Source organism: Budorcas taxicolor, chromosome 6 (genome assembly GCF_023091745.1).
Source record: "Budorcas taxicolor isolate Tak-1 chromosome 6, Takin1.1, whole genome shotgun sequence".
NCBI classification, from domain to species: domain Eukaryota; kingdom Metazoa; phylum Chordata; class Mammalia; order Artiodactyla; family Bovidae; genus Budorcas; species Budorcas taxicolor.
Window position 1 is genome coordinate 37,516,323 of NC_068915.1, and position 11,245 is coordinate 37,527,567.

Genomic DNA, 11,245 nt, shown 5'->3' on the forward strand with positions numbered 1-11,245 from the left:
CTTTAGACGCCTGAACTTTGAAGAGCAAAGAGTTAGATCATTTTTAGGCATTTCTTACATGTATGTAGAGGCTTCTTTCTGCATATTTTATCCCCCAAATATTATTTTCATAGCTTGGTGAAAAGAGAGTCACCTTTTATATTTGCCACGTTTGAACTGAAGACTGTGGTGGTGGTTTTAATAACTTAAGAGTATTCACATGTTTCCACCCTGGAGTTATTCTAAAGAGAAACCACAGTTCCAGAAATAAGCAAAGCAAACAAAACAGAAAACTAATGTGATGTCTTTTAGATTGCAGGTAGTAAGGTTACTGGTAAAACAATGTTTGGCTCTGCAAATATATTTTCCCCTGCTTTTAAGACGAAAATATAATTAGATATTTCTGCTCAGCTTTATTTTGGGGTCCTCTGAATGTCAGTGGCAGGTCAGAAGGGTCTTGAATAGAATGATTCTTGGAGAGCTGGAAGAGTCTTGCCTGCTTGCCTGCTGTCCTGGTCTCAGGAGTGACATTCTGTTGGCCTTTTCTCCTGGTCCTCCTTTGAATCTTGGCGAAAACAAGATTTCCTTCTCTGGGGCTTCCCCCTTTCTGATTTCTTGTCCTTTCTGAAGACCAAAGAGCTTCTTGCTGTTACCACACCTTTCTGAAGACTAATAAAGAATGAGTTGTTTATTCATTAGTTTATTCATTCACCAAGTATCTAGAGATCATCTACTATGAATGTGGTCATAGGATGCTAGGCTAGGCATTCAAGAGTATAAAAAGAAATGAAGAATACAATCTGCAGTCCAGTGAAAAATACTAAATAGAAAATTTATGTTACAATGCAAATCCATAAGTTAGCTGAGAACGTGATGGTCAACGGAAGCCATATTGTCCAGCAAGGTGAACTTGGGCATGGTCTGTGTGACAGGTGTAAAAACCAAAGTGTCTGGAAAGATTGGTGCTTATTTTGTGAGGCATCATTTGTTTTCAAGAGCCAGTTTTCTCACACTACCTCCAAAGGGGAGTTGTAGAGTTACTCAGCAAAACTGGAATGTGAGGGTCAGCCTTTCTTCTCCCTAACTTGGTCCATGTCTTCCTTTCTATGTGATCTCTCCTCTCCTGTCTGTTCTGCATGATTCTTGGTTTCTGCTCTTCCTTAATCTCAGCTTGGATGTGCTTTGAAAGAACTCAACTCCAATTTCAGCATTGGAAATATGCCTAACATAGACTTAAGAGTTGTAATGACACCAATTCTATTGTATGACTTTGTGTAACTTCCAGAAGCACCCAAAACCCAGATGTAGGAATGGAGAATCTCGGCAGTAAACTGGAAGTAGCACTGGCAGGATATACGATGAATGTGGTAAAAGCAAATGGATGCAAGGACATTACAACTATGGAAAGAAAGAATTTTAACTAATGAAATCAAAACTGTATTAGGAAGTGGAAAGGGACAAAAACTTCAGGAAAAAGAGGGAAGTTCAAGGACCTGGATTGGAGATGTCAACTACAAATTGGTGCTTGCCAAGGGTATTTGCCAGCGACTGAACAACAACAAGAAGGACATTTATTTGCCATCACCTCTACAGAGGTTGGGAGAAGGCAATGGCACCCCACTCCAGTACTCTTGCCTGGAAAATCCCATGAACGGAGGGGACGCGAAGAGTCGGACTTGACTGAGCGACTTTACTTTCACTTTTCACTTTCATGCACTGGAGAAGGAAATGGCAACCCACTCCAGTGTTCTTGCCTGGAGAATCCCAGGGACGGAGGAGCCTGGTGGGCTGCCATCTATGGGGTTGCACAGAGTCGGACACGACTGAAGCGACTTAGCAGCTACAGAGGTTGAATCCTATGCTGCTGCAGCTGTTGACCTTTGACATGCCCCGAAGGGAGTTCAGGGTGGAGAATGAGGCACCTTCTGCTCCAGGAAAACTGGTACAACAGGTCTTTAGATAGTTAGATATTTTCAGGAACTAATTGCATGATCCCAATCCTTACATCTCCTCATATCCAGAAAAGCACTTAATCCCTTCATGATGACATCTCCTCATGACCAGGAGAAAACCTTTTTTAAAACAAGTGCGTGATTGCATTGAACTTCCCCTTCACCAAAATCACACCACTTTGGAGAAGTTTCTCAGAGCTATCTGAGGTGCTGCTTTCTGGGCTGCAGTCCTCATTTTGTCCAAATAAAACTTAACTCACAATTCTCACACTGTGCAGCTTTTTTAGTTGACAGAGATATTGGATTAATAAATGGTATTTAGTTTTTCATTTGCAGTAGATCTCCCCTCGTGATTAATTTACACAAGTTACCTTTTCTTGCAGAAAGAGTTACTGTAGTAAGCGGATGTGTACCAAAGACTATTCCAGGGAAATCATCTGTATTTGAGACAATAGAGTAGAGTGGGAGTTAGGAAGTGTTACAATAGCTATTGCAGTGCCTGTGTGGGAGCAGATGATTTTATTTTAAGTTAATGCAGTGGTGGGAGGGAAAAATATCCAGTTGGCTTAGAGGTGAGTACCACTGAAGGTACTATTCTAAGAGGAGATTTTCCCTTTTCTTGGGCTATTTAAGAATGGTGAACTAGGACTTTGAGTTTTAACCTAGTGGGTAGAAAAGAGCTTGTAAATTAAAATATGGATTCTAGTCTGATATAAGATAGCCGAGGAGCCTATATAGCAGGAAGATGTCGATTCTGAGCATACATTTCCACAGCTGCTGAGGGGAGTTTATTCCTTAGTAGAGTAAGAATGTGGTAAGTTTTGTTTATTTGTTTGTTTATTTGGCCACACCACACAGCATGTAGGATTTTAATTTTCCAACCAGGGATTGAATCCGCAGCCCCTGCAGTGGAAGTACAGAGTCTAAACCACTGAACTTCCAGGGAAGTCCCAGAATGTGGTCATTTTTGAGCAAGCGTCATTGGCTGTGGGTATGAGTTCTTTTTCTGACACACAAGTGTGCTTGCGCATGTGCACACACACACACACACCCCTCTGAACCCTGTACTTGCGCATGTGCACACACACACACACACACACACACACACACACACACACACCCCCTCTGAAGTCTGTACTTATTCCCATAGGTCTTTTTAGATATATGATCATCAGATGTGCTCAGTTGCTTCAGTCATGCCCAACTCTTTGCAACCCCATGGACTGAAGCCCACCAGACTCATCTGTCCATGGAATCTTCCAGGCAAGAGTGCTGGAGTGCATTGCCATTTCCTCCTCGAGGTGATCTTCCTGACCCAGGAATTGAACCTGTGTCTCTTGCGTCTCTTGCACTGACAGGCAGTATCATCAGGAGTGCCAGGATATAAGTCTTGAACTAGAGTATTCAAGGGCCAGGAGGCCTGCTCCTGGGTTTGGGGAAATTTGATACAGCATGGATTTTCAGAAAAAGATGGTTGAGGAGTTTATATCTCAGAAGGACACAGTCTCCTGGAACACTGAGGACCTACCAGCTGAATACATAAACATTGCAGACATGACTGCATCTCTTTTAGCCTACAGTTTGTGTCAATGAGGGTAGGCTGTATCTTTGGAAAATTCAAAAATTGGATTTCAAAGGTAACCTAGGAATATAATTAAAGCAGATGATCTCACACCTATCTCCACGTGTTTAGAATAAGCTTCAAAGTGGCTGTGACTCTTGAGCTAAGCTCAGAAATAGCATGTAGAATATATTTGTCCGTAACATTCTTTATGCTTTTTTAAAGTTAAGGTGAAGTTTACAATACATAAAACTAACCATTAAAATTTGACAATTCAATAGCATCTCATGTATTCACAATATTGTGTACCCATCACCTTTATGTATTTCCAAAATATTTTCATCACCACTGAAGAAAACCTGACACCATTAAGCACTTCATGGCTTTTCTGCATTCATACTATTTTCACCTTTCTAAAGGTGTTCCCATCTCCTGGTCCTGTGTGGAAATTCAAACCAGTTTATGCTGGAAATGAAAAATCTGAAAAAGGAAATGACACTGAAGGAAGGCGAGGGCTGGGCCCAGGAGCTGGATTTAATTCCATGCTCTGCCTTCAGTTAGAATTTTTCTTGGAAAACCTGCATGCTGGCCATAGGCTCTGGTCCTCTGTTTTAAAAAATTTTTATTTTCTGTATGTGGGAATAATTTTACATGAATGCATAATGCAGATTGTATTATAAGTGCTGGTTATTTTAAGTTCAGTCTTGTTTTTTGCATTTTTGGTTCTCATTTTTCTCTTCTATCATACTAACCTGCTCCTCTCCCACATAAACCATGTTCCCATTCATAACAACTTAGTGTGTATCCTTATACTTCTTCATCATGCTTATAGAATCCTGTGGTTGTGGTTTAGTCACTAAGGTATGTCTGACTCTTGCGACCCCATGGACTGTGGCCTACCAGGTTCTGTCCGTGGGATTTCCCAGGCAAGAATACCAGAGTGAGTTGCCTTCTCCAGGGGATCCTCCCAACCCAGGGATTGAACCTGGATCTATTAATTGCAGGCAGTCTCCTGCATTTCAGGTGGATTCTTTACCAAGTGAGCCACCAGGGAAGCCCATAGCATCCTATGTATGTTATTTGCTCAGTTGTGTCTGACTCTTTGTGACCCCTTATACTGTAGCCCACCAGGCTTCTCTGTCCATGGGATTTCCCAGGCAAGAATACTGGAGTGGATTCCAATTTTCAATATAGATTTTCAATTTTCTTGCTATGAACAACTTAATCTTTCCTGTATCTGTGGCTATGAGTGATTTCTCATTCTTAATGTCATGTCTATTTTACCCTCAATTTTTCTAAATTATGCTCATCTGAGAGTGGGTTAGCTATCTCATTTGTTTTAAAAAACCAATACTTTGCATGTATACTTCTTGTTTCTATTTAGTATTTTATTATGCTTTATTTGGGCTTCCCCTGTGGCTCAGCCGGTAAAGAATTCGCCTGTAATGAGGGAGACCTAGGTTTGATCCCTGGGTTGGGAAGATCCCCTGGAGAAGGGAAAGGCTACCCAGTTCAGTATTCTGGACTGGAGAATTCCAGGGACTGTATAGTCCACGGGGTCACAAAGAGTCGGACATGACTGAGCAACTTTCACTATGCTTTATCTGTTTCATCTTTTTATTTAAATAATTCCATCTGCCCAATAACTTTGGATTATTTTATGCTTCTTTTTCTAATTTCTTAACATGGGTACTTTGCTCCTTTTTTTGGTTTTTCATCTTTAAAAATGAAGTCAATCGCAGCTATGGATTTTCATCTTAGTTCCATTGGTTTTCAGAATAAGAATTCCTCTTCATTGCTTTCTTGATATAACTTCAGTTTGCTTTCCTGTTTAGTTGAAGAATTTCCCAAGGTAATGATTCTTTATATTCACATCATTAAATTTTTGGTAATTTTTTTCATTATTTCTTTCTAATTTTATTAGATTATGCTAATCAACTGTATTTCTTTTTCTTTGGCATGGTTTTGGTCACTGACTCCTGTGCTATGTTATGAACCTCCACTGATGGTTCTTCAGGCACTCTGTCTACCAGATCTTATCCCTTCAATCTATTTGGCACCTCCACTGTATAATCATAGATTTGATTTAGGTCATACCTAACTGGCCTAGTGGTTTTCCTACCTTGTTCAATTTAAGCCTGAATTTTGCAATATGAAGTTCATGATCTGAACCACAGTCAGCTCAGGTCTAGTTTTTACTGATCATATAGAGCTTCTACACTTTTGGCTGCAAAGAATATAATCAATCTGAAATCAGTGTTGACCATTTGGTGATGTCCATGTGTAAAATCATCTCTTGTGTTGTTGAAAAAGGGTGTTTCCTATGACCAGTATGTTCTCTTGACAAAACTCTATTAGCCTTTACCCTGCTTCATTTTGTGCTCCAATACTAAACTTGCCTGTTACTCCAGGTATCTCTTGGCTTCCTACTGTTGTATTCCAATCCCCTATGATGAAAAGGATGCCTTTTGGGGTATTAGTTCTAGAAGGTGCTACAGGTCTACATAGAACCAGTCAACTTCAGCGTCTTCAGCATTACTGGTTGGGGCATACACTTGGATTACTGTGATGTTGAATGGTTTGCTTGGAAATGAACAGACCATTTTGTGTTTTTGAGATTGCACCCAAGAGAGTCCCTTGGACTGCAAGGAGGTCCAACTCCAGTCCATCCTAAAGGAGATCAGTCCAGGGTGTTCATTGGAAGGACTGATGCTAAAGCTGAAACTCCAATATTTTGGCCACCTCATGCAAAGAGTTGACTCATTGGAAAATACCCTGATGCTGGGAGGGATTGGGGGCAGGAGGAGAAGGGGACAATAGAGGATGAGATGGCTGGATGGCATCACCGACTCAATGGACGTGAGTCTGAGTAAACTCCCGGCGTTGGTGATGGACAGGGAGGCCTGGTGTGCTGCAATTCATGGGATCACAAGGAGTCGGACACGACTGAGCGACTGAACTGAACTGAACTGCATTTTGGACTCTTTTGTTGACATGAGGGCTACTCCATTTCTTCTAAGGGATTTTTGCCCACAGTAGTAGGCATAATGATCATCTGAATTAAATCCATACATTCTCATGCATTTTAGTTCACTGATTCATAAAATGTCAGTGCTCACTCTTGTCATCTCCTGCTTGACCATGTCCAATTTACCTTGATTCATGGACCTAACATTCCAGGTTCCTATGCAATATTGTTCTTTACAGCATTGGACTTTACTTTTACTACCAGACATAGTCACAACTGAGTGTCATTTTCATTTTGGTCCAGGCACTTCATTCTTTCTGGAGTTGTTATTATATCATAATTGTCCTCTGCTTTTCCCCAGTAGCAAATTGGACATTTTCTGACCTGGGAGGGTTCATCTTCCAGTGTCATATCTTTTCACCTTTTCATACTGTTCATGGAGTTCTCACAGCAAGAATACTGGAGTGATTTGCCATTTGCTGCCCCAGCAGACCATATTTTGTCAGAACTCTTCACTATGACCCATCCATCTTGGGTGGTCATACATGGCATGGATCACAGCTTTTCTGAGTTATGCAAGCCCCTTTGGCACAACAAGGCTGTGATCCATGAAGGGGCAAGAAGGTAAATTGGTTGTCAGAGAAGCCCTTACAAATAGCTGAGGAAAGACGAGACGTGAAAGGCAAGGGAGAAAGGGAAAGATATACACAACTGAATGCAGAGTTTCAGAGAATAGCAAGGAGAAATAAGAAGGCCTTCTTAAAGGAACAATACAAAAAAATAGAGAAAAACAATAGAATCGGAAAGACTAGAGATCTCTTCAAGAAAATTGGGAATATTTTTCCAATGCAATGGAATATTACAAGCAAAGATGGGCATTATAAAGGTCAGAAACAGTAAGGACCTAACAGAAGCAGAAGAGATTAAGAGGTAGCAAGAATACACAGGAGAACTATACAAAAAAGGTCTTAATGACCCAGATAACCACAATGCTATGGTCACTCACCTAAAGCCAGACATCCTGGAGTATGAAGTCAAGTGGGCCTTAGGAAGCATTACTGCAAACAAAGTTAGTAGAAGTGATGGAATTCCAGCTGAGCTATTTCAAATTCTAAAAGATGATGTTGTCAAAGTGCTGCACTCAACATGTCACCAATTTAGAAAATCAGTAATGGCCCAAGGACTGGAAAAGGTCATTTTTAATTCCAATCCCAAAGAAGGCCAATGCCAAAGAAGGTTCATAATTGTACTACAGTACATTTATGCTCATTTCACATGCTAATAAGGTTATACTTAAAATCCTTCAAGCTAGGTAGGCTGCAGCAGTATGAACCCAAAACTTCAGGATTACAAATTGGGTTTAGAAAAGGCAGAGGAATTGGGAATCAAATTAACATCTGTTGGATCATAGAGAAAGCAAGGGAACTCCAGAAAAACATCTACTTCTGCTTTGACTACACTAAAGCCTTTGACTGTGTAGATCACAACAAACTGTGGAAAATTCTTACAGAGATGGGAATAGCAGACAACCTTAGCTTTCTCCCAAGAAACCATTTGTATTCAGGTCAAGAAGCAACAGTTAGAATGATACATGGAACAATGGGCTGACTCCAAATTGGGAAATGAGTGCAACAAAGCTGTGTATCATCACCCTGCTTATTTAACTTATATACAGAACACCATGTGAAATGCTAGGCTGGATGAATCACAAATTGGAATTAAGATTGCTGGGAGAAATATCAACAACCTCAGATATGCAGATGATACCACTCTAATGGCAGAGAGTGTAGGGGAACTGAAGAGCCTCTTGATGATGGTGAAAAGGGAGAGTGAAAAGCTGGCTTAAAACTCAAAATTCAAAAAACAAAGATAATGGCATCCAGTCCTATCACTTCATGGCAAATAGAAGGGGAAAAAGTGAAAGCAGTGACAGGTTTTATTTTCTTGGGCTCCAAAATAACTGCAGATAGTGACTGCAGTCATGAAATTAAAAGACGCTTGCTCCTTGGAAAAAGAGCTATGATAAACCTAAACAGTATTAAAAAGCAAAGACATCACTTTGATGACAAAGGTCTGTATAGTCAAAGCTATGATTTTTCCAGTAGTCATGTATGGATGTGAGAGTTGGACCATAAAGAAGGCTGAGTGCTGAAGAATTGATGCTTTCAAATTGTGGTGCTGGAGAAGACTCTTGAGAGTCCCTTGGGCAGCAAGGAGATCAAACCAGTCAATTCTAAAGGAAATCAACCCTGAATATTCATGGGAAGTACTGTTGCCGAAGTTGAAACTCCAATACTTTGGTCACCTGATGTGACGGGCCAGCTCATTGGAAAAGACCCTGCTGCTGGGAAGGATTGAAGGCAAATGGAGAAGAGGGCAGCAGAGGATGAGATGGTTAGGTAGCATCACAAATTCAATGAACATGAATTTGAGGAAACTCTGTTAGATAGTGAAGAACAGGGAAGCCTGGCATGCTGTAGTCCATGGGGTCACAAAGAGTTGGACATGACTTAGCAACTGAAAACAACAACCAATCAAATGTAAGGTATAAAATCCCTAAGTTTTAATTTTTTGAAGTTTCTTTGAGTAAGCACACCATTAATTTTTGTAAATGTTTCATAGACAAAGAGAAAAATGTGAATCTCTACTATAGGGATACTCAATTTCTCCACATCTTAATATTTTCGACTATACTGCCATCCTATTTCAGAGACGTATAATTAAAGTCTTTAACTATAATCATATTTTTATCACATTTTCCTTGTCTTTTAATACTTGAATATATACATTTTATTTCTATAGTGCATGGTATAATCATGCAATTCCCTAAATTATGCTTTTAATTGTTAAATAATCTCCCTCTTTATATGATTTGATGTATTGGGATTGGGGGAGCTGCTCAATAAATAGCATCCCTCTTCTTCACCTAAGCATAACAAAGTAACAAACAAAAATTAATGGATGGTATATGCAAAATACCTTCCTCATTTGAGGGCTTAGTACAAAATGAAAGTATGAATCTCTTTGTTTAATACTAATTTGAATTTCAAGACAGGGATAGCAGAGCATAAACCAACCCCAGGGACCTGTAAGCATAGAGACCTTCTAAGTGTGCAACTGTTCAGGAGGCAGGCCATATATATGCAATCAGCCTTGGGTATATGGGAGTCTAAGTACCAATGTGGTCACAGTGGAGCCAGTGTAGGAGAATGTGTGAGAGTAAAATGAGCCTGGTAACTCAGACTTATTCCGCTGGTGACCAGTAACACATTTTGCTATCAATAGTCCAATTCTGTCAATGTTCAAAAAGTTGATAACTTACAAATCTGGTAGTATGTAAAACTATGTTGCTGCTGCTATTGCTAAGTCGCTTCAGTCGTGTCCGACTCTGTGCGACCCCATAGACGGCAGCCCACCAGGCTCCCCCGTCCCTGGGATTCTCCAAGCAAGAACACTGGAGTGGGTTGCTATTTCCTTCTCCAATGCATGAAAGTGAACAGTGAAAGTGAAGTCATTCAGTCGTGTCCAGCTCTTCACAACCCCATGGACTGCAGTCTACCAGGCTCCTTCGTCCATAGGATTTTCCAGGCAAGAGTACTGGAGTGGGGTGCCATTAAGTGATGGCATATCATAGATAATTATGTATCATAAAAGAAAGTTCTGAGTAATGACATTTAGTCTCCTCTCACCTATTTTCTGGATATTCTACTTCCTCTTAACTTTTGCAAAAAGATATGCTGCTGAGTCATGGAAGCTAGATGTCCCAGGATATAATCTTGCCTTCCTTCTCCACACACTATGAATAGAACAGGCATTGGCCATGTGCACTGAGCTCACAGCAAGCGAGAGCTGGGCTTCAACCCTGTAGTAAAGAGGCCACCCCCAGCGATGAGAAGGAGCTTGTCCTTCACAGCAATTGCATTCTTGGCTTTTCTTCTGAGAAGATACAAGTGAAGGACACAATTAGTGTCAGCAATGGTGGGGCGTGTTTATTTTTCATGGTGTGGACACCCAACTTCTGGGACTAGTTCTGAGGTCAGTGCACAAGCAGCCACCCAATGGTTTCTTTCTTTATGGTCTTTGTTGTCCTGGAGGAGTTAGGACTAAAAAAGTAAGGGTCATGAATTGCTGGAAATATGGCATGTTACCAAGGGATTTAAATGCACTTATGTGATATACCAATTGTGCACATGAATTCCAAGTTCTCATATTGAGCCAACTGCTAGTAGCAGTTATGCTGTGAATAGGTTCAGACACAGCTTTGAGATTTGCAGTGTCTTCTGAGACATTCTAATATTATTGAGTTGTATGCTCTAGTAAGTCAGGAGAAAAGGAGAGAAGAATGAGTTCTGTCAGTGATTTTTAGCCAGTGGATAGGAAGACATTTTGGAGAAGGAAATGACAACCCGCTCCAGTATCCTTGCCTGGAAAATCCCAGGGACAGAGGAGCCTGGTGGGTGCAGTCCATGGGGTCACAAAGAGTCAGGCATGACTGGGAGACCAACACTTCACTTCAGGAAGATATTTACATAACTCAAGAGCCAATGAATTACAAGCTTCAGTTAAATGTGAGCTGCTAAATGAGGATTACAAACTAGCTTTACTTGAAAATTGGGAATAAAATAATTCAAATCCAAGAGAATAAGTATGTACCCAACTTTTCCTTTATGTTCAGAGTCATTGATAGAGCAACTATAAAACAGTTCACTATGTGCCATCACTGTCTTAAACAGGGATCTAGAGGCACCCTGATTGATACCACTGGTGCTTAAAAACAGACTACAA